At 46.6% G+C, this 20,541-nt stretch overlaps 18 non-coding genes across 18 annotated transcripts; 7 read left to right on the top strand and 11 right to left on the bottom strand.

The window, feature by feature from the left end:
• Positions 1–864: 864 nt before the first annotated feature.
• On the bottom strand, positions 865–938 carry trnan-guu (transfer RNA asparagine (anticodon GUU)). Its single transcript has one exon. It is a non-coding gene; the product is annotated as a tRNA-Asn (tRNA).
• Positions 939–1,139: 201 nt separating this feature from the next.
• trnak-cuu (transfer RNA lysine (anticodon CUU)) lies at positions 1,140–1,212 on the bottom strand. Its single transcript has one exon. It is a non-coding gene; the product is annotated as a tRNA-Lys (tRNA).
• Positions 1,213–2,070: 858 nt separating this feature from the next.
• On the bottom strand, positions 2,071–2,211 carry LOC141283991 (U4 spliceosomal RNA). The gene has a single exon (XR_012338347.1). It is a non-coding gene; the product is annotated as a U4 spliceosomal RNA (small nuclear RNA).
• A 460-nt stretch (positions 2,212–2,671) lies between these two features.
• On the top strand, positions 2,672–2,753 carry trnas-gcu (transfer RNA serine (anticodon GCU)). Its single transcript has one exon. It is a non-coding gene; the product is annotated as a tRNA-Ser (tRNA).
• Positions 2,754–7,759: 5,006 nt separating this feature from the next.
• On the bottom strand, positions 7,760–7,832 carry trnak-cuu (transfer RNA lysine (anticodon CUU)). Its single transcript has one exon. It is a non-coding gene; the product is annotated as a tRNA-Lys (tRNA).
• An 858-nt stretch (positions 7,833–8,690) lies between these two features.
• LOC141348838 (U4 spliceosomal RNA) lies at positions 8,691–8,831 on the bottom strand. The gene has a single exon (XR_012357576.1). It is a non-coding gene; the product is annotated as a U4 spliceosomal RNA (small nuclear RNA).
• Positions 8,832–9,291: 460 nt separating this feature from the next.
• On the top strand, positions 9,292–9,373 carry trnas-gcu (transfer RNA serine (anticodon GCU)). Its single transcript has one exon. It is a non-coding gene; the product is annotated as a tRNA-Ser (tRNA).
• A 1,001-nt stretch (positions 9,374–10,374) lies between these two features.
• trnan-guu (transfer RNA asparagine (anticodon GUU)) lies at positions 10,375–10,448 on the bottom strand. Its single transcript has one exon. It is a non-coding gene; the product is annotated as a tRNA-Asn (tRNA).
• A 201-nt stretch (positions 10,449–10,649) lies between these two features.
• Positions 10,650–10,722, bottom strand: trnak-cuu (transfer RNA lysine (anticodon CUU)). The gene has a single exon. It is a non-coding gene; the product is annotated as a tRNA-Lys (tRNA).
• An 858-nt stretch (positions 10,723–11,580) lies between these two features.
• On the bottom strand, positions 11,581–11,721 carry LOC141348833 (U4 spliceosomal RNA). The gene has a single exon (XR_012357575.1). It is a non-coding gene; the product is annotated as a U4 spliceosomal RNA (small nuclear RNA).
• A 1,543-nt stretch (positions 11,722–13,264) lies between these two features.
• Positions 13,265–13,338, bottom strand: trnan-guu (transfer RNA asparagine (anticodon GUU)). Its single transcript has one exon. It is a non-coding gene; the product is annotated as a tRNA-Asn (tRNA).
• Positions 13,339–14,470: 1,132 nt separating this feature from the next.
• LOC141348826 (U4 spliceosomal RNA) lies at positions 14,471–14,611 on the bottom strand. The gene has a single exon (XR_012357574.1). It is a non-coding gene; the product is annotated as a U4 spliceosomal RNA (small nuclear RNA).
• Positions 14,612–15,071: 460 nt separating this feature from the next.
• On the top strand, positions 15,072–15,153 carry trnas-gcu (transfer RNA serine (anticodon GCU)). The gene has a single exon. It is a non-coding gene; the product is annotated as a tRNA-Ser (tRNA).
• Positions 15,154–16,154: 1,001 nt separating this feature from the next.
• Positions 16,155–16,228, bottom strand: trnan-guu (transfer RNA asparagine (anticodon GUU)). Its single transcript has one exon. It is a non-coding gene; the product is annotated as a tRNA-Asn (tRNA).
• A 444-nt stretch (positions 16,229–16,672) lies between these two features.
• trnaw-cca (transfer RNA tryptophan (anticodon CCA)) lies at positions 16,673–16,744 on the top strand. Its single transcript has one exon. It is a non-coding gene; the product is annotated as a tRNA-Trp (tRNA).
• A 1,156-nt stretch (positions 16,745–17,900) lies between these two features.
• On the top strand, positions 17,901–17,972 carry trnaw-cca (transfer RNA tryptophan (anticodon CCA)). The gene has a single exon. It is a non-coding gene; the product is annotated as a tRNA-Trp (tRNA).
• A 1,160-nt stretch (positions 17,973–19,132) lies between these two features.
• trnaw-cca (transfer RNA tryptophan (anticodon CCA)) lies at positions 19,133–19,204 on the top strand. The gene has a single exon. It is a non-coding gene; the product is annotated as a tRNA-Trp (tRNA).
• A 1,156-nt stretch (positions 19,205–20,360) lies between these two features.
• On the top strand, positions 20,361–20,432 carry trnaw-cca (transfer RNA tryptophan (anticodon CCA)). The gene has a single exon. It is a non-coding gene; the product is annotated as a tRNA-Trp (tRNA).
• The last annotated feature ends 109 nt before the right edge of the window (positions 20,433–20,541 follow it).

Raw genomic sequence — 20,541 nt, 5'->3', positions numbered from 1 at the left:
ACAAAAGGACCGCGCAAAACGAAAGGTGGTCGAGTGTTTAAGGCGATGCAAGGCTAGTCCGTTGTGCTCGGCACGCCTTGGTTTGTGTGGGTTCGAATCCCATCCTCTTCATTTGATGCTTTAGCACCACTGAGAGCCCACCGGAACAGACAGGCCCAACCTGTTTACGATGGGTAGCGGCGAGCTGTGACTGTGCTGTAGTTTATTGATAACTGCCGCAAAGTCTTGAGAACATATTGACAAAACAACAAGTCTTCTGGCTCCGGCACGCTATGATCGGTGGACACCTCTTTGACGAGGACCAACAACCAGCCACGCCAATAAAAGGAAACAAAACGAAGCAAGACTATCTTTCTCAACAAGCCTCCAGAGAGACTGGCAAAAATTGCCGATGCTGACTGTATTTTCAAGTCATCCCGGTGGGGTATTGGGTATTGACTTTGTGGCAACATGGAACTTTTGCATCTACATTAATATTAGTCTGTTTCTTCTTATTCTGAGGTCACCGTAGCCACCAGATCCATTCTGTATTCCGATCTGATGGTCACTACAGTCCCCCGGTTCCAGTCCGTACCAAGAGCAGATAGTGGATCAGCACCTTCAGCCGAATGTCAGCGGAAACTATGTCAACTAGATGAGCCCCAGAGACAGATCATCAGTAAAGAAGGCATCCACATGCCACAGCAAACTACTCGAGCTGGTGAAAATGTTCACCAAACACCCGCCGCTGAATTCTTTTAAAACAAGCCAGCTTATTGAAGGTGCACAAGATAAACGCCCTGAGAAAGCTGTGCCTCGCAACCCTAAGAATGGCATAGGCGTTAGTGGACACCTGACGCGCGTGCAAAACTCCGGCATTTCACACGTCCCTGGGTGGGCTCGAACCACCAACCTTTCGGTTAACAGCCGAACGCGCTAACCGATTGCGCCACAGAGACAGCCGCTGTTGCTTGCTGCCGCCGGATCACCGGTGTAAAAGCAAGGGTTAGGGTTAGTGATAGGGATTAAAATCGCTCGCACTAACAGCGACATCTGTTTTGAAAGATGTTTCCGGAGCTCGCAAAATCCACTCAGCCTACGCGGCGAATGGGCACGCTGGAGCCCGCCACCCTTTTGGGAAGAAAGAGAGTCAACAGAGCCGCCCAACGTGGGGCTCGAACCCACGACCCTGAGATTAAGAGTCTCATGCTCTACCGACTGAGCTAGCCGGGCTGGTCGTGGGCTTCTTCACCGGGTTGGACCCAGTTTTCATCGGCCCCCAAATTACACATGCGAAACGGAGGCTCTCGCGTTGTGCGAGACTGTCGAGCCCTCCCCGTGGGTAGGGCTTAGAGCAGGCTTAGAGTTTTCTTCTGTCGGTTTTGACCCAATCTATTTTTGGGAAGCGCAGTTTGATCCAGCAGTGCGGGCCAACAACACGTTCTGTTTTGCCGCGTGAAGGCGGGTCAATGCTTTGGACAGCGTATGGTTGAGATGTGATTTTCCACCAATTTGGGGCACCTTTCTTAAGGAAATCAAGGATGATTTGATGGGAAATGGCAAACTGCTGTAGCGTTTGGCTAACAAGCCAAAGCTACAAAGGATGTACCGGTGCCCCGTCGTCCGAGCAGAATCCACATTCGGCCGTAATCGGAGGTTACTACTAACGTTCGATTGTGTCTCATAGGGAGTTTGACGCAGGGCCTCAGTGGAAAACAGGCCCTCGGCGGCTGAAACAAAAGACGAAGAAGGCATCCACATGCACATGATTCAGGAGTGTTAAACAAAGAAACCACGCAAGATGACGAGGTGGTCCAGCGGTTAAGGCGGTGGAAGGCTAATACATTGTGCTCGACATGCACTGGAAGCTTTAGCGCCACTGAGAGCCCACCGGACCAGACAGGCCCAACCTGTTTACGATGGGTAACGGTGAGCTGTAATTGCGCTGCAGTTTAATGATACCCGTCTTGAGGACATATTTACAAAACAACAAGCCTTCTGGCTCTGGCGCTCAATCATCAGCAGACACCTTTTCAACGAGAAGCAAAACCTAAACGAAACAAGACTACTTTTTCTCAACAATACTCTAAGCCTCCAGAGAGGCTAGCAAAAATTGCCAAAGCTGACTGTATTTCAAGTCATCCTGGCGGAGTATTGGGTAAAGTTTTCAACCAGCAATGATCGCGCCTCGGATAAACCTCACAGGCTACAATATTGCCTCTGCGAAAGAATGCCGGCGACGGTCGGGACCTTTTCAGGCACCTACGTGGATGTGAACCGACAAGGTGGTAGCAAGCTTTAAACTGCCGCACAAACAGTCTCCTGGCACGGGTTGCTGCACCGTGTTTCTACGGAACAGATTAGAGGTGTGTAAAAGACGGCTCATTCACTATTCCCTCTGTGCTCAAAACAGCCTGCTGAAAGCACAGCAGCAGCTGAAAAGGTCCGCAGCATGGCCTCTCTCAGTCAGCAAGGGGGCGGGGAGGCCGAGTGGTTAAGGCGATGGACTGCTAATCCCATCCTTGTCGTTCGGTTCCTTTAGCACTGGACCTTAATCTAGGTCCTGGGGACCCCATGCTGAACTTTTTGTGTGTCCTCCTTATCTAACACACTCAGTTCAGTTCTTTGAGTTCTCTACTAATGAGCTGATGATCTGAATCGGGAGTGCTAAATAAAAGACGCCACGTAATATGACGAGGTGGCCGAGTGGTTAAGGCGATGGACTGCTAATCCATTGTGCTCTGCACGCGTGGGTTCGAATCCCATCCTCGTCGTTCGGTACATTTAGCAGTGATCCTCGGTCCTGGGGACCCCACTCTGCAATTTTTGTGTGTCTTCCCTATCTGACACACTCAGTTCAGTTCACCGAGCGCTCTACTAATGAGCTGGTGGTCTGAATCGGGAGTGTTAAACAAAAGGACCGCGCAAAACGAAAGGTGGTCGAGTGGTTAAGGCGATGCAAGGCTAGTCCGTTGTGCTCGGCACGCCTTGGTTTGTGTGGGTTCGAATCCCATCCTCTTCATTTGATGCTTTAGCACCACTGAGAGCCCACCGGAACAGACAGGCCAAACCTGTTTACGATGGGTAGCGGCGAGCTGTGACTGTGCTGTAGTTTATTGATAACTGCCGCAAAGTCTTGAGAACATATTGACAAAACAACAAGTCTTCTGGCTCCGGCACGCTATGATCGGTGGACACCTCTTTGACGAGGACCAACAACCAGCCACGCCAATAAAAGGAAACAAAACGAAGCAAGACTATCTTTCTCAACAAGCCTCCAGAGAGACTGGCAAAAATTGCCGATGCTGACTGTATTTTCAAGTCATCCCGGTGGGGTATTGGGTATTGACTTTGTGGCAACATGGAACTTTTGCATCTACATTAATATTAGTCTGTTTCTTCTTATTCTGAGGTCACCGTAGCCACCAGATCCATTCTGTATTCCGATCTGATGGTCACTACAGTCCCCCGGTTCCAGTCCGTACCAAGAGCAGATAGTGGATCAGCACCTTCAGCCGAATGTCAGCGGAAACTATGTCAACTAGATGAGCCCCAGAGACAGATCATCAGTAAAGAAGGCATCCACATGCCACAGCAAACTACTCGAGCTGGTGAAAATGTTCACCAAACACCCGCCGCTGAATTCTTTTAAAACAAGCCAGCTTATTGAAGGTGCACAAGATAAACGCCCTGAGAAAGCTGTGCCTCGCAACCCTAAGAATGGCATAGGCGTTAGTGGACACCTGACGCGCGTGCAAAACTCCGGCATTTCACACGTCCCTGGGTGGGCTCGAACCACCAACCTTTCGGTTAACAGCCGAACGCGCTAACCGATTGCGCCAAAGCTGGGGAACAATAGTCTGTTAAGGGGGGGGAAGAAAAGGAAGGAGGGGGGAGAAGAGGGGGAAAAGAGAAAAAGAAAGAAAAGGAAAAAATGAGGAGAAAAGAAGTGAAAGGGAATTTTATCTCTTTGTCCTTTAAAGCAATGTTTTTGTAGTGTATATTTACAATAAATTATCTGAAAAAAAAAATGTTTTCTCTATTTTCCTGTACATTTATATGGGGGTAAGGATGATCACAAGCTTCCCAGTTCATATTACAGTGTTGCCAAAGATTGAAGTGTTTACTGAATGTTTTATTTATCAGTAATTATCACATAAATAATGTCCAAATGAATGAAATCATTTTTGAAATGACAAATTAATATTTTATTAGATTTATATTACTGATTATTGATATTTTATTCAAAGTTTTTGCACTTTAAATATATTTCTGCTGTAGTTATGTTCTAAAACTTATAGTACAAAAAATTGTACATTTATGTATTAAATCATCCCCAAATTTATCAACATTTTTAAAAGGGCGTATAACTGTTTAATGATACTGTAACAATGACAAACAAAAAGAGTTATTTGATCATGACCAAACTTTTATTTTTCAATCAGTCATAGCCAATTATTCATTATTCTTTTTTTTTTTTACATTTTTATTCTTATAGTTATGTTGCATGTGCAGAAAACAGAATAATACCTCTTAACAATACTTTCTACAGAAAACAGAGCTATACATATAAACAAAACCGTCCAATGTCCATGGCTCTTGTGCATTAACTGCAAGTGAAAAGAACAGAAAGCACAAAACAATACAAATGAATAAAACTTTAAAATATGAATGACTCCTGTGCATGTTTTGCAAGTGCTAAAGAACAGAAAACAAAACTATACTATTAAATAAAACTGTCTTAATGTCCATGGCACTAGTGCATTCATTGCATGTGCAAAAGAACAGAAAGCAGAAAACAATACACATAAATAAAACTTTATCCCCTTTCTTTTTTGGACTCTTATGGAAGGCACAGGGCTTGAAATGGTCTCTATCAGGTGACAACAATCTGGCCACTGGGCACGTGGGGCAGCGGTGGTGAATGTATGCCTCTTCACGCTCTCCACCCCTGGATTGAACCTGTGTCCAGCCTGCTCTGGTGTCTGGCAGCAAACACCACTCTCTTCTTATCGTAATCCAGCAGGTTCTGCCAACTATATTGCTCACCTAAGCAGAGAGAGCATATAATACAAGGCAAATGAGAAAACAAAACAAGTGGTAGTGTTAACATATGACAGGTCAAGAAGAGAAACCGACCTGATGGTGGCCAGAGATGGCTGATTCCTGAGCTCCACAAGATACTCCGCAAGGCCGTCCACTTTGTCCAGCACACCAGCACTAGCCAAAGCCTGTGAGAAAAATACAACAAAAAGAAAAAAAATGAAATCAACAACATTATGAGTACAGTGAAGTGGGACAAAAAAAACAAAACAAATAAATATATATATTTTTCTAGATGTTTTTTTTTTGTCAACTTCAGACAAAAAGCTACAGGTCAGCACAAATTATTATGTTTTCCCTAGAAATTTTACAGTATTACATAAAACATAATTACATACATACATTAAATGAGATATTTACATACCACAGACTCGTCAGGGGATGCTGAGGCACCTGGCGTGAAGGAGGCATCAGGCTGGGTGGAGGACAGAGAGAAGCTTGGGTCATCAGTAAGACTCGACTCAGTAATGTCAAATGTTTGGTCCACCCTGAAGCCCTCGTCTTCTTCATCCTCACCTTCATCCACATCCTCCAGCATGTTCTCTGTCTCTTCTGAGTCAGGGTCCACTACCAGGGGATGTCCAGTCTGACCCAGGAGGTAGTCAACACCAAGCAGCTCTCCTATGAAAAAAATAATAATAAAAGAAAACACACAAATACAGGATCAGTCAAAAGTTTGGACACATTACTATTTTTAATGTTTTTGAAAGAAGTGTCTTATGCTCATCAGTCCTGCATTTATTAAATAAAAAATATAAAAAACATTAATAATATTATAAAATGTTAATACAGTTTAAATTTACAGTTACATGTACTTTAAATTTTTTTGTCATCAACGCTGAATAAATTTAGCAATCATTTTAGAAATCAGTAAAAAGTTATATTAAGAACAGCATTAGAAATCAAATATGAAATCTTCTGTAACGATACACAGTACTGTTCAAAAAATTTTTTTTTAAAGAAATTAATTCTGTTGTTTTTAACTTTTTATTCATCAATGAATTCTGCAAAACGTATCACAGTTTTCATTAAAAAATAAATACAAATATGCAGTACAAATTATATTGCTGTTTTTTCTGTATTTTGGATCAAATAAATGCAGGCTGAATGAGCAAAAGACACTTCTTTCAAAAACATTAAACACAGTCACGTGTAAAAATGTTTGACAAATAATGTACACATTCATATTCTACAATGAGATACAGGTAACTTTACCTTCTGGCAGAGGTTGTACCACTTCCGCTGCCGTGGTGCTGGTCTGTTGCCTCCAGACGGACAAACCCCAGAGCTGGCAAAAGTCCTCAACCTGGCCATCCACTCGCCATCACCCATGACCTTGTGGCAATTATGCATAATTTACTGTTATTACTATAGTAAATACATATAGCATGTATTAATCACAATGTGAAATAAAGTGCATTGTTAGTTAATCACATTAAATGTTAATTAGAAATGATAATGTCTACAACTACACATATTTTTTAAATCCAAATCAAACTTTAAATAGAATAGATGTGTTTACTATGCAAAACTACAGGCAAATGGTGTTTTATATATGTGAGATTATAGGTTAATCATGGAAACAAAACATGATTACTACACTTTCACTAAAGTAAAAGCATGGTAAATTACTTGATTATTTATATTAAGACTGTGTTTACACTTAAAGAACGAGTAAACTGAGTTTAATAAGTACGATTACAGGCACAATTATGTTTAATATGTGAAATTTTAGGCAAGTCATGAAAAGAAAACATGATTACTATACTTTCACTATAGTAAAACCATGGTAAATGACGACAAACACAAGCACAACGTTTTTTGTTGTTGCTGTTCATTCAGATTTTCATTCATAGTAAGACTGTGTTCATACAGTTGTAATCGATCAGCCAAAAACACAACATGGTTACTACGATTCACTATAGTAAAAACAAGGTAAATTGTCATAAGGGATGACTGCACTTACAGCTGAAACGCGTTTTTTCCCCCATTTAAATCGAACTTAAGAATGAGTAAATGGACTTTAGAAAGTTAGATTTCATTTAAACTGTTTCATTATGGGCAATTCGCGAGTCAAAAGTTTGTGAACGCCAAACACGGATGAACGACGGACGAAAACGTAACGAGTTACCAATTGAGAACATTGTAAACAGAGAGGAAGAAAGTAGAAAACATGTATTACTTACTTTGAAAAGTTATCCTATATTCCGTTCGTCTGATTTTTGAACCTGACTTAGAATGAAACTAAGCGCGGTGAGTGGCTCTCAACAATAGAGCTTGAGTGATGCGATTGGCGCCTCGTCCATTCTCACAATGGACGGCGAGCGACGCAATTGGCTCTCATCCATTCTCACAATGGACGGCGAGCGACGCAATTGGCTCTCATCCATTCTCACAATGGACGGCGAGATCGGCGATTGGACGAGGAGACGGCCGCGGAAACAGACGATCCTGCTCCAGGTAGCGCCACAGAGACAGCCGCTGTTGCTTGCTGCCGCCGGATCACCGGTGTAAAAGCAAGGGTTAGGGTTAGTGATAGGGATTAAAATCGCTCGCACTAACAGCGACATCTGTTTTGAAAGATGTTTCCGGAGCTCGCAAAATCCACTCAGCCTGCGCGGCGAATGGGCACGCTGGAGCCCGCCACCCTTTTGGGAAGAAAGAGAGTCAACAGAGCCGCCCAACGTGGGGCTCGAACCCACGACCCTGAGATTAAGAGTCTCATGCTCTACCGACTGAGCTAGCCGGGCTGGTCGTGGGCTTCTTCACCGGGTCGGACCCAGTTTTTATCGGCCCCCAAATTACACATGCGAAACGGAGGCTCTCGCGTTGTGCGAGACTGTCGAGCCCTCCCCGTGGGTAGGGCTTAGAGCAGGCTTAGAGTTTTCTTCTGTCGGTTTTGACCCAATCTATTTTTGGGAAGCGCAGTTTGACCCAGCAGTGCGGGCCAACAACACGTTCTGTTTTGCCGCGTGAAGGCGGGTCAATGCTTTGGACAGCGTATGGTTGAGATGTGATTTTCCACCAATTTGGGGCACCTTTCTTAAGGAAATCAAGGATGATTTGATGGGAAATGGCAAACTGCTGTAGCGTTTGGCTAACAAGCCAAAGCTACAAAGGATGTACCGGTGCCCCGTCGTCCGAGCAGAATCCACATTCGGCCGTAATCGGAGGTTACTACTAACGTTCGATTGTGTCTCATAGGGAGTTTGACGCAGGGCCTCAGTGGAAAACAGGCCCTCGGCGGCTGAAACAAAAGACGAAGAAGGCATCCACATGCACATGATTCAGGAGTGTTAAACAAAGAAACCACGCAAGATGACGAGGTGGTCCAGCGGTTAAGGCGGTGGAAGGCTAATACATTGTGCTCGACATGCACTGGAAGCTTTAGCGCCACTGAGAGCCCACCGGACCAGACAGGCCCAACCTGTTTACGATGGGTAACGGTGAGCTGTAATTGCGCTGCAGTTTAATGATACCCGTCTTGAGGACATATTTACAAAACAACAAGCCTTCTGGCTCTGGCGCTCAATCATCAGCAGACACCTTTTCAACGAGAAGCAAAACCTAAACGAAACAAGACTACTTTTTCTCAACAATACTCTAAGCCTCCAGAGAGGCTAGCAAAAATTGCCAAAGCTGACTGTATTTCAAGTCATCCTGGCGGGGTATTGGGTAAAGTTTTCAACCAGCAATGATCGCGCCTCGGATAAACCTCACAGGCTACAATATTGCCTCTGCGAAAGAATGCCGGCGACGGTCGTGACCTTTTCAGGCACCTACGTGGATGTGAACCGACAAGGTGGTAGCAAGCTTTAAACTGCCGCACAAACAGTCTCCTGGCACGGGTTGCTGCACCGTGTTTCTACGGAACAGATTAGAGGTGTGTAAAAGACGGCTCATTCACTATTCCCTCTGTGCTCAAAACAGCCTGCTGAAAGCACAGCAGCAGCTGAAAAGGTCCGCAGCATGGCCTCTCTCAGTCAGCAAGGGGGCGGGGAGGCCGAGTGGTTAAGGCGATGGACTGCTAATCCCATCCTTGTCGTTCGGTTCCTTTAGCACTGGACCTTAATCTAGGTCCTGGGGACCCCATGCTGAACTTTTTGTGTGTCCTCCTTATCTAACACACTCAGTTCAGTTCTTTGAGTTCTCTACTAATGAGCTGATGATCTGAATCGGGAGTGCTAAATAAAAGACGCCACGTAATATGACGAGGTGGCCGAGTGGTTAAGGCGATGGACTGCTAATCCATTGTGCTCTGCACGCGTGGGTTCGAATCCCATCCTCGTCGTTCGGTACATTTAGCAGTGATCCTCGGTCCTGGGGACCCCACTCTGCAATTTTTGTGTGTCTTCCCTATCTGACACACTCAGTTCAGTTCACCGAGCGCTCTACTAATGAGCTGGTGGTCTGAATCGGGAGTGTTAAACAAAAGGACCGCGCAAAACGAAAGGTGGTCGAGTGGTTAAGGCGATGCAAGGCTAGTCCGTTGTGCTCGGCACGCCTTGGTTTGTGTGGGTTCGAATCCCATCCTCTTCATTTGATGCTTTAGCACCACTGAGAGCCCACCGGAACAGACAGGCCCAACCTGTTTACGATGGGTAGCGGCGAGCTGTGACTGTGCTGTAGTTTATTGATAACTGCCGCAAAGTCTTGAGAACATATTGACAAAACAACAAGTCTTCTGGCTCCGGCACGCTATGATCGGTGGACACCTCTTTGACGAGGACCAACAACCAGCCACGCCAATAAAAGGAAACAAAACGAAGCAAGACTATCTTTCTCAACAAGCCTCCAGAGAGACTGGCAAAAATTGCCGATGCTGACTGTATTTTCAAGTCATCCCGGTGGGGTATTGGGTATTGACTTTGTGGCAACATGGAACTTTTGCATCTACATTAATATTAGTCTGTTTCTTCTTATTCTGAGGTCACCGTAGCCACCAGATCCATTCTGTATTCCGATCTGATGGTCACTACAGTCCCCCGGTTCCAGTCCGTACCAAGAGCAGATAGTGGATCAGCACCTTCAGCCGAATGTCAGCGGAAACTATGTCAACTAGATGAGCCCCAGAGACAGATCATCAGTAAAGAAGGCATCCACATGCCACAGCAAACTACTCGAGCTGGTGAAAATGTTCACCAAACACCCGCCGCTGAATTCTTTTAAAACAAGCCAGCTTATTGAAGGTGCACAAGATAAACGCCCTGAGAAAGCTGTGCCTCGCAACCCTAAGAATGGCATAGGCGTTAGTGGACACCTGACGCGCGTGCAAAACTCCGGCATTTCACACGTCCCTGGGTGGGCTCGAACCACCAACCTTTCGGTTAACAGCCGAACGCGCTAACCGATTGCGCCACAGAGACAGACGCTGTTGCTTGCTGCCGCCGGATCACCGGTGTAAAAGCAAGGGTTAGGGTTAGTGATAGGGATTAAAATCGCTCGCACTAACAGCGACATCTGTTTTGAAAGATGTTTCCGGAGCTCGCAAAATCCACTCAGCCTGCGCGGCGAATGGGCACGCTGGAGCCCGCCACCCTTTTGGGAAGAAAGAGAGTCAACAGAGCCGCCCAACGTGGGGCTCGAACCCACGACCCTGAGATTAAGAGTCTCATGCTCTACCGACTGAGCTAGCCGGGCTGGTCGTGGGCTTCTTCACCGGGTCGGACCCAGTTTTCATCGGCCCCCAAATTACACATGCGAAACGGAGGCTCTCGCGTTGTGCGAGACTGTCGAGCCCTCCCCGTGGGTAGGGCTTAGAGCAGGCTTAGAGTTTTCTTCTGTCGGTTTTGACCCAATCTATTTTTGGGAAGCGCAGTTTGACCCAGCAGTGCGGGCCAACAACACGTTCTGTTTTGCCGCGTGAAGGCGGGTCAATGCTTTGGACAGCGTATGGTTGAGATGTGATTTTCCACCAATTTGGGGCACCTTTCTTAAGGAAATCAAGGATGATTTGATGGGAAATGGCAAACTGCTGTAGCGTTTGGCTAACAAGCCAAAGCTACAAAGGATGTACCGGTGCCCCGTCGTCCGAGCAGAATCCACATTCGGCCGTAATCGGAGGTTACTACTAACGTTCGATTGTGTCTCATAGGGAGTTTGACGCAGGGCCTCAGTGGAAAACAGGCCCTCGGCGGCTGAAACAAAAGACGAAGAAGGCATCCACATGCACATGATTCAGGAGTGTTAAACAAAGAAACCACGCAAGATGACGAGGTGGTCCAGCGGTTAAGGCGGTGGAAGGCTAATACATTGTGCTCGACATGCACTGGAAGCTTTAGCGCCACTGAGAGCCCACCGGACCAGACAGGCCCAACCTGTTTACGATGGGTAACGGTGAGCTGTAATTGCGCTGCAGTTTAATGATACCCGTCTTGAGGACATATTTACAAAACAACAAGCCTTCTGGCTCTGGCGCTCAATCATCAGCAGACACCTTTTCAACGAGAAGCAAAACCTAAACGAAACAAGACTACTTTTTCTCAACAATACTCTAAGCCTCCAGAGAGGCTAGCAAAAATTGCCAAAGCTGACTGTATTTCAAGTCATCCTGGCGGGGTATTGGGTAAAGTTTTCAACCAGCAATGATCGCGCCTCGGATAAACCTCACAGGCTACAATATTGCCTCTGCGAAAGAATGCCGGCGACGGTCGTGACCTTTTCAGGCACCTACGTGGATGTGAACCGACAAGGTGGTAGCAAGCTTTAAACTGCCGCACAAACAGTCTCCTGGCACGGGTTGCTGCACCGTGTTTCTACGGAACAGATTAGAGGTGTGTAAAAGACGGCTCATTCACTATTCCCTCTGTGCTCAAAACAGCCTGCTGAAAGCACAGCAGCAGCTGAAAAGGTCCGCAGCATGGCCTCTCTCAGTCAGCAAGGGGGCGGGGAGGCCGAGTGGTTAAGGCGATGGACTGCTAATCCCATCCTTGTCGTTCGGTTCCTTTAGCACTGGACCTTAATCTAGGTCCTGGGGACCCCATGCTGAACTTTTTGTGTGTCCTCCTTATCTAACACACTCAGTTCAGTTCTTTGAGTTCTCTACTAATGAGCTGATGATCTGAATCGGGAGTGCTAAATAAAAGACGCCACGTAATATGACGAGGTGGCCGAGTGTTTAAGGCGATGGACTGCTAATCCATTGTGCTCTGCACGCGTGGGTTCGAATCCCATCCTCGTCGTTCGGTACATTTAGCAGTGATCCTCGGTCCTGGGGACCCCACTCTGCAATTTTTGTGTGTCTTCCCTATCTGACACACTCAGTTCAGTTCACCGAGCGCTCTACTAATGAGCTGGTGGTCTGAATCGGGAGTGTTAAACAAAAGGACCGCGCAAAACGAAAGGTGGTCGAGTGGTTAAGGCGATGCAAGGCTAGTCCGTTGTGCTCGGCACGCCTTGGTTTGTGTGGGTTCGAATCCCATCCTCTTCATTTGATGCTTTAGCACCACTGAGAGCCCACCGGAACAGACAGGCCAAACCTGTTTACGATGGGTAGCGGCGAGCTGTGACTGTGCTGTAGTTTATTGATAACTGCCGCAAAGTCTTGAGAACATATTGACAAAACAACAAGTCTTCTGGCTCCGGCACGCTATGATCGGTGGACACCTCTTTGACGAGGACCAACAACCAGCCACGCCAATAAAAGGAAACAAAACGAAGCAAGACTATCTTTCTCAACAAGCCTCCAGAGAGACTGGCAAAAATTGCCGATGCTGACTGTATTTTCAAGTCATCCCGGTGGGGTATTGGGTATTGACTTTGTGGCAACATGGAACTTTTGCATCTACATTAATATTAGTCTGTTTCTTCTTATTCTGAGGTCACCGTAGCCACCAGATCCATTCTGTATTCCGATCTGATGGTCACTACAGTCCCCCGGTTCCAGTCCGTACCAAGAGCAGATAGTGGATCAGCACCTTCAGCCGAATGTCAGCGGAAACTATGTCAACTAGATGAGCCCCAGAGACAGATCATCAGTAAAGAAGGCATCCACATGCCACAGCAAACTACTCGAGCTGGTGAAAATGTTCACCAAACACCCGCCGCTGAATTCTTTTAAAACAAGCCAGCTTATTGAAGGTGCACAAGATAAACGCCCTGAGAAAGCTGTGCCTCGCAACCCTAAGAATGGCATAGGCGTTAGTGGACACCTGACGCGCGTGCAAAACTCCGGCATTTCACACGTCCCTGGGTGGGCTCGAACCACCAACCTTTCGGTTAACAGCCGAACGCGCTAACCGATTGCGCCACAGAGACAGCCGCTGTTGCTTGCTGCCGCCGGATCACCGGTGTAAAAGCAAGGGTTAGGGTTAGTGATAGGGATTAAAATCGCTCGCACTAACAGCGACATCTGTTTTGAAAGATGTTTCCGGAGCTCGCAAAATCCACTCAGCCTGCGCGGCGAATGGGCACGCTGGAGCCCGCCATCCTTTTGGGAAGAAAGAGAGTCAACAGAGCCGCCCAACGTGTGGCTCGAACCCACGACCCTGAGATTAAGAGTCTCATGCTCTACCGACTGAGCTAGCCGGGCTGGTCGTGGGCTTCTTCACCGGGTCGGACCCAGTTTTCATCGGCCCCCAAATTACACATGCGAAACGGAGGCTCTCGCGTTGTGCGAGACTGTCGAGCCCTCCCCGTGGGTAGGGCTTAGAGCAGGCTTAGAGTTTTCTTCTGTCGGTTTTGACCCAATCTATTTTTGGGAAGCGCAGTTTGACCCAGCAGTGCGGGCCAACAACACGTTCTGTTTTGCCGCGTGAAGGCGGGTCAATGCTTTGGACAGCGTATGGTTGAGATGTGATTTTCCACCAATTTGGGGCACCTTTCTTAAGGAAATCAAGGATGATTTGATGGGAAATGGCAAACTGCTGTAGCGTTTGGCTAACAAGCCAAAGCTACAAAGGATGTACCGGTGCCCCGTCGTCCGAGCAGAATCCACATTCGGCCGTAATCGGAGGTTACTACTAACGTTCGATTGTGTCTCATAGGGAGTTTGACGCAGGGCCTCAGTGGAAAACAGGCCCTCGGCGGCTGAAACAAAAGACGAAGAAGGCATCCACATGCACATGATTCAGGAGTGTTAAACAAAGAAACCACGCAAGATGACGAGGTGGTCCAGCGGTTAAGGCGGTGGAAGGCTAATACATTGTGCTCGACATGCACTGGAAGCTTTAGCGCCACTGAGAGCCCACCGGACCAGACAGGCCCAACCTGTTTACGATGGGTAACGGTGAGCTGTAATTGCGCTGCAGTTTAATGATACCCGTCTTGAGGACATATTTACAAAACAACAAGCCTTCTGGCTCTGGCGCTCAATCATCAGCAGACACCTTTTCAACGAGAAGCAAAACCTAAACAAAACAAGACTACTTTTTCTCAACAATACTCTAAGCCTCCAGAGAGGCTAGCAAAAATTGCCAAAGCTGACTGTATTTCAAGTCATCCTGGCGGGGTATTGGGTAAAGTTTTCAACCAGCAATGATCGCGCCTCGGATAAACCTCACAGGCTACAATATTGCCTCTGCGAAAGAATGCCGGCGACGGTCGTGACCTTTTCAGGCACCTACGTGGATGTGAACCGACAAGGTGGTAGCAAGCTTTAAACTGCCGCACAAACAGTCTCCTGGCACGGGTTGCTGCACCGTGTTTCTACGGAACAGATTAGAGGTGTGTAAAAGACGGCTCATTCACTATTCCCTCTGTGCTCAAAACAGCCTGCTGAAAGCACAGCAGCAGCTGAAAAGGTCCGCAGCATGGCCTCTCTCAGTCAGCAAGGGGGCGGGGAGGCCGAGTGGTTAAGGCGATGGACTGCTAATCCCATCCTTGTCGTTCGGTTCCTTTAGCACTGGACCTTAATCTAGGTCCTGGGGACCCCATGCTGAACTTTTTGTGTGTCCTCCTTATCTAACACACTCAGTTCAGTTCTTTGAGTTCTCTACTAATGAGCTGATGATCTGAATCGGGAGTGCTAAATAAAAGACGCCACGTAATATGACGAGGTGGCCGAGTGGTTAAGGCGATGGACTGCTAATCCATTGTGCTCTGCACGCGTGGGTTCGAATCCCATCCTCGTCGTTCGGTACATTTAGCAGTGATCCTCGGTCCTGGGGACCCCACTCTGCAATTTTTGTGTGTCTTCCCTATCTGACACACTCAGTTCAGTTCACCGAGCGCTCTACTAATGAGCTGGTGGTCTGAATCGGGAGTGTTAAACAAAAGGACAGCGCAAAAAGAAAGGTGGTCGAGTGGTTAAGGCGATGCAAGGCTAGTCCGTTGTGCTCGGCACGCCTTGGTTTGTGTGGGTTCGAATCCCATCCTCTTCATTTGATGCTTTAGCACCACTGAGAGCCCACCGGAACAGACAGGCCCAACCTGTTTACGATGGGTAGCGGCGAGCTGTGACTGTGCTGTAGTTTATTGATAACTGCCGCAAAGTCTTGAGAACATATTGACAAAACAACAAGTCTTCTGGCTCCGGCACGCTATGATCGGTGGACACCTCTTTGACGAGGACCAACAACCAGCCACGCCAATAAAAGGAAACAAAACGAAGCAAGACTATCTTTCTCAACAAGCCTCCAGAGAGACTGGCAAAAATTGCCGATGCTGACTGTATTTTCAAGTCATCCCGGTGGGGTATTGGGTATTGACTTTGTGGCAACATGGAACTTTTGCATCTACATTAATATTAGTCTGTTTCTTCTTATTCTGAGGTCACCGTAGCCACCAGATCCATTCTGTATTCCGATCTGATGGTCACTACAGTCCCCCGGTTCCAGTCCGTACCAAGAGCAGATAGTGGATCAGCACCTTCAGCCGAATGTCAGCGGAAACTATGTCAACTAGATGAGCCCCAGAGACAGATCATCAGTAAAGAAGGCATCCACATGCCACAGCAAACTACTCGAGCTGGTGAAAATGTTCACCAAACACCCGCCGCTGAATTCTTTTAAAACAAGCCAGCTTATTGAAGGTGCACAAGATAAACGCCCTGAGAAAGCTGTGCCTCGCAACCCTAAGAATGGCATAGGCGTTAGTGGACACCTGACGCGCGTGCAAAACTCCGGCATTTCACACGTCCCTGGGTGGGCTCGAACCACCAACCTTTCGGTTAACAGCCGAACGCGCTAACCGATTGCGCCACAGAGACAGCCGCTGTTGCTTGCTGCCGCCGGATCACCGGTGTAAAAGCAAGGGTTAGGGTTAGTGATAGGGATTAAAATCGCTCGCACTAACAGCGACATCTGTTTTGAAAGATGTTTCCGGAGCTCGCAAAATCCACTCAGCCTGCGCGGCGAATGGGCACGCTGGAGCCCGCCACCCTTTTGGGAAGAAAGAGAGTCAACAGAGCCGCCCAACGTGGATTTGCATAGTTTATCAAAGTGCTTTAGCATGAAACACTAAATAATTTTTCCGCTATCTTGTAGTGCAACGGTAGAGTGTCTGGCTCCAAATCAACTTGAGGTCAGACGATCTGTTTTTGATCTCCTGAGTATAAAGTCCAACATCAAGAGTGTTCCTTGAGCACCGTATATTTACTGATTTGCATTCTGTGTCAAGGGGGTTAAGCAAAATACATCACCTCTGGGTTCAGGACCTCGTGGCGCAACGGTAGCGCGTCTTACTCCAGATCAGAAGGTTGCGTGTTCAAATCACGTCGGGGTCACGTGATTTCTTGTTGACTTCTAATGTGAAAAGAAGTCCTGTCGTTGTGTGCTGCAATGGTTTCCAATCCCACCGCTCTGTATGTCTCCCTTATTAAACACACCTGATTAAGATCATTAGCTAGTTAGGAGAGAGCTCCATGAGCTCATCTGGGTGTGTCAGAAAAAGGAGACAGACAAAAATGCAAGGCCGCATCTTCCAGAGTCATCGTAAGCCTAAGTTGATTGCAACTCTATTGGTTTCAATGCGTCTACGTTGTATTAAGGATTGCAACGCTTTTGGGAAACACAGCCCAGAGCAGGGGGTCCCCAGGATCAGGATTGAAAATCACCAGTGTACTGTGATAGATTTGTATCTTGACCTGTTATTTTTATTAAGCCTGAGATCTCATGTAATAACCATTCCTGTCATTGTGTACTGTGACAGATCTGCCTCTTGACGTGTTACTTTTGCATATCTTGCCCTGCAATCTCTGAAGAAATCGTGGAAACATCTACTTGCCGAATTCAAAAGCCAGCTCCTTCGAGCCGGAATCTAACCAGCGACCTAAGGATAGCCAATGTATTATCTACAGTCCTCCGCTCTACCAGCTGAGCTATCGAAGGCAGGATGACCGAAGGTGGCTTAAGCAGGAAACACCAGATAGGTTTGTGGTGTCTTGGGGTACAACGGTAGCTTGGCTGAATCCAGATCAGACGGTTGCATGTTCCAATCACATCAGTTGATCTCTTCTTGACATCCATAGTATAAAGTCTACAGCCCTTTACCGTGACTGATTTGCAAATTGAATCAAAGCAATTAAGCTTGTTTTCTCGACCTCGTGGCCGCGACAGAGTGCGCCTGACCCCGGATCGGGAGGTTGCGTGTTCCAATTATGTTGAGGTCAAGCGAACTGTTCTTGACTTTGTGAGTGTAAACACTAGCGGATTTGCATAGTTTATCAAAGTGCTTTAGCATGAAACACTAAATAATTTTTCCGCTATCTTGTAGTGCAACGGTAGAGTGTCTGGCTCCAAATCACCTTGAGGTCAGACGATCTGTTTTTGATCTCCTGAGTATAAAGTCCAACATCAAGAGTGTTCCTTGAGCACCGTATATTTACTGATTTGCATTCTGTGTCAAGGGGGTTAAGCAAAATACATCACCTCTGGGTTCAGGACCTCGTGGCGCAACGGTAGCGCGTCTGACTCCAGATCAGAAGGTTGCGTGTTCAAATCACGTCGGGGTCACGTGATTTCTTGTTGACTTCTAATGTGAAAAGAAGTCCTGTCGTTGTGTGCTGCAATGGTTTCCAATCCCACCGCTCTGTATGTCTCCCTTATTAAACACACCTGATTAAGATCATTAGCTAGTTAGGAGAGAGCTCCATGAGCTCATCTGGGTGTGTCAGAAAAAGGAGACAGACAAAAATGCAAGGCCGCGTCTTCCAGAGTCATCGTAAGCCTAAGTTGATTGCAACTCTATTGGTTTCAATGCGTCTACGTTGTATTAAGGATTGCAACGCTTTTGGGAAACACAGCCCAGAGCAGGGGGTCCCCAGGATCAGGATTGAAAATCACCAGTGTACTGTGATAGATTTGTATCTTGACCTGTTATTTTTATTAAGCCTGAGATCTCATGTAATAACCATTCCTGTCATTGTGTACTGTGACAGATCTGCCTCTTGACGTGTTACTTTTGCATATCTTGCCCTGCAATCTCTGAAGAAATCGTGGAAACATCTACTTGCCGAATTCAAAAGCCAGCTCTTTCGAGCCGGAATCGAACCAGCGACCAAAGGATAGCCAATGTATTATCTACAGTCCTCCGCTCTACCAGCTGAGCTATCGAAGGCAGGATGACCAAAGGTGGCTTAAGCAGGAAACACCAGATAGGTTTGTGGTGTCTTGGGGTACAACGGTAGCTTGGCTGAATCCAGATCAGACGGTTGCATGTTCCAATCACATCAGTTGATCTCTTCTTGACATCCATAGTATATAAAAAGTCTACAGCCCTTTACCGTGACTGATTTGCAAATTGAATCAAAGCAATTAAGCTTGTTTTCTCGCCCTCGTGGCCGCGACAGAGTGCGCCTGACCCCGGATCGGGAGGTTGCGTGTTCCAATTATGTTGAGGTCAAGCGAACTGTTCTTGACTTTGTGAGTGTAAAGACTAGCGGATTTGCATAGTTTATCAAAGTGCTTTAGCATGAAACACTAAATAATTTTTCCGCTATCTTGTAGTGCAACGGTAGAGTGTCTGGCTCCAAATCACCTTGAGGTCAGACGATCTGTTTTTGATCTCCTGAGTATAAAGTCCAACATCAAGAGTGTTCCTTGAGCACCGTATATTTACTTATTTGCATTCTGTGTCAAGGGGGTTAAGCAAAATACATCACCTCTGGGTTCAGGACCTCGTGGCGCAACGGTAGCGCGTCTGACTCCAGATCAGAAGGTTGCATGTTCAAATCACGTCGGGGTCACGTGATTTCTTGTTGACTTCTAATGTGAAAAGAAGTCCTGTCGTTGTGTGCTGCAATGGTTTCCAATCCCACCGCTCTGTATGTCTCCCTTATTAAACACACCTGATTAAGATCATTAGCTAGTTAGGAGAGAGCTCCATGAGCTCATCTGGGTGTGTCAGAAAAAGGAGACAGACAAAAATGCAAGGCCGCGTCTTCCAGAGTCATCGTAAGCCTAAGTTGATTGCAACTCTATTGGTTTCAATGCGTCTACGTTGTATTAAGGATTGCAACGCTTTTGGGAAACACAGCCCAGAGCAGGGGGTCCCCAGGATCAGGATTGAAAATCACCAGTGTACTGTGATAGATTTGTATCTTGACCTGTTATTTTTATTAAGCCTGAGATCTCATGTAATAACCATTCCTGTCATTGTGTACTGTGACAGATCTGCCTCTTGACGTGTTACTTTTGCATATCTTGCCCTGCAATCTCTGAAGAAATCGTGGAAACATCTACTTGCCGAATTCAAAAGCCAGCTCTTTCGAGCCGGAATCGAACCAGCGACCTAAGGATAGCCAATGTATTATCTACAGTCCTCCGCTCTACCAGCTGAGCTATCGAAGGCAGGATGACCGAAGGTGGCTTAAGCAGGAAACACCAGATAGGTTTGTGGTGTCTTGGGGTACAACGGTAGCTTGGCTGAATCCAGATCAGACGGTTGCATGTTCCAATCACATCAGTTGATCTCTTCTTGACATCCATAGTATAAAGTCTACAGCCCTTTACCGTGACTGATTTGCAAATTGAATCAAAGCAATTAAGCTTGTTTTCTCGACCTCGTGGCCGCGACAGAGTGCGCCTGACCCCGGATCGGGAGGTTGCGTGTTCCAATTATGTTGAGGTCAAGCGAACTGTTCTTGACTTTGTGAGTGTAAAGACTAGCGGATTTGCATAGTTTATCAAAGTGCTTTAGCATGAAACACTAAATAATTTTTCCGCTATCTTGTAGTGCAACGGTAGAGTGTCTGGCTCCAAATCAACTTGAGGTCAGACGATCTGTTTTTGATCTCCTGAGTATAAAGTCCAACATCAAGAGTGTTCCTTGAGCACCGTATATTTACTGATTTGCATTCTGTGTCAAGGGGGTTAAGCAAAATACATCACCTCTGGGTTCAGGACCTCGTGGCGCAACGGTAGCGTGTCTTACTCCAGATCAGAAGGTTGCGTGTTCAAATCACGTCGGGGTCACGTGATTTCTTGTTGACTTCTAATGTGAAAAGAAGTCCTGTCGTTGTGTGCTGCAATGGTTTCCAATCCCACCGCTCTGTATGTCTCCCTTATTAAACACACCTGATTA

Source organism: Garra rufa, chromosome 1 (genome assembly GCF_049309525.1).
Source record: "Garra rufa chromosome 1, GarRuf1.0, whole genome shotgun sequence".
Lineage (NCBI taxonomy): Eukaryota > Metazoa > Chordata > Actinopteri > Cypriniformes > Cyprinidae > Garra > Garra rufa.
Note: the sequence above shows the minus strand (reverse complement) of the source record. Positions and strands in the feature narration are given on the sequence as shown.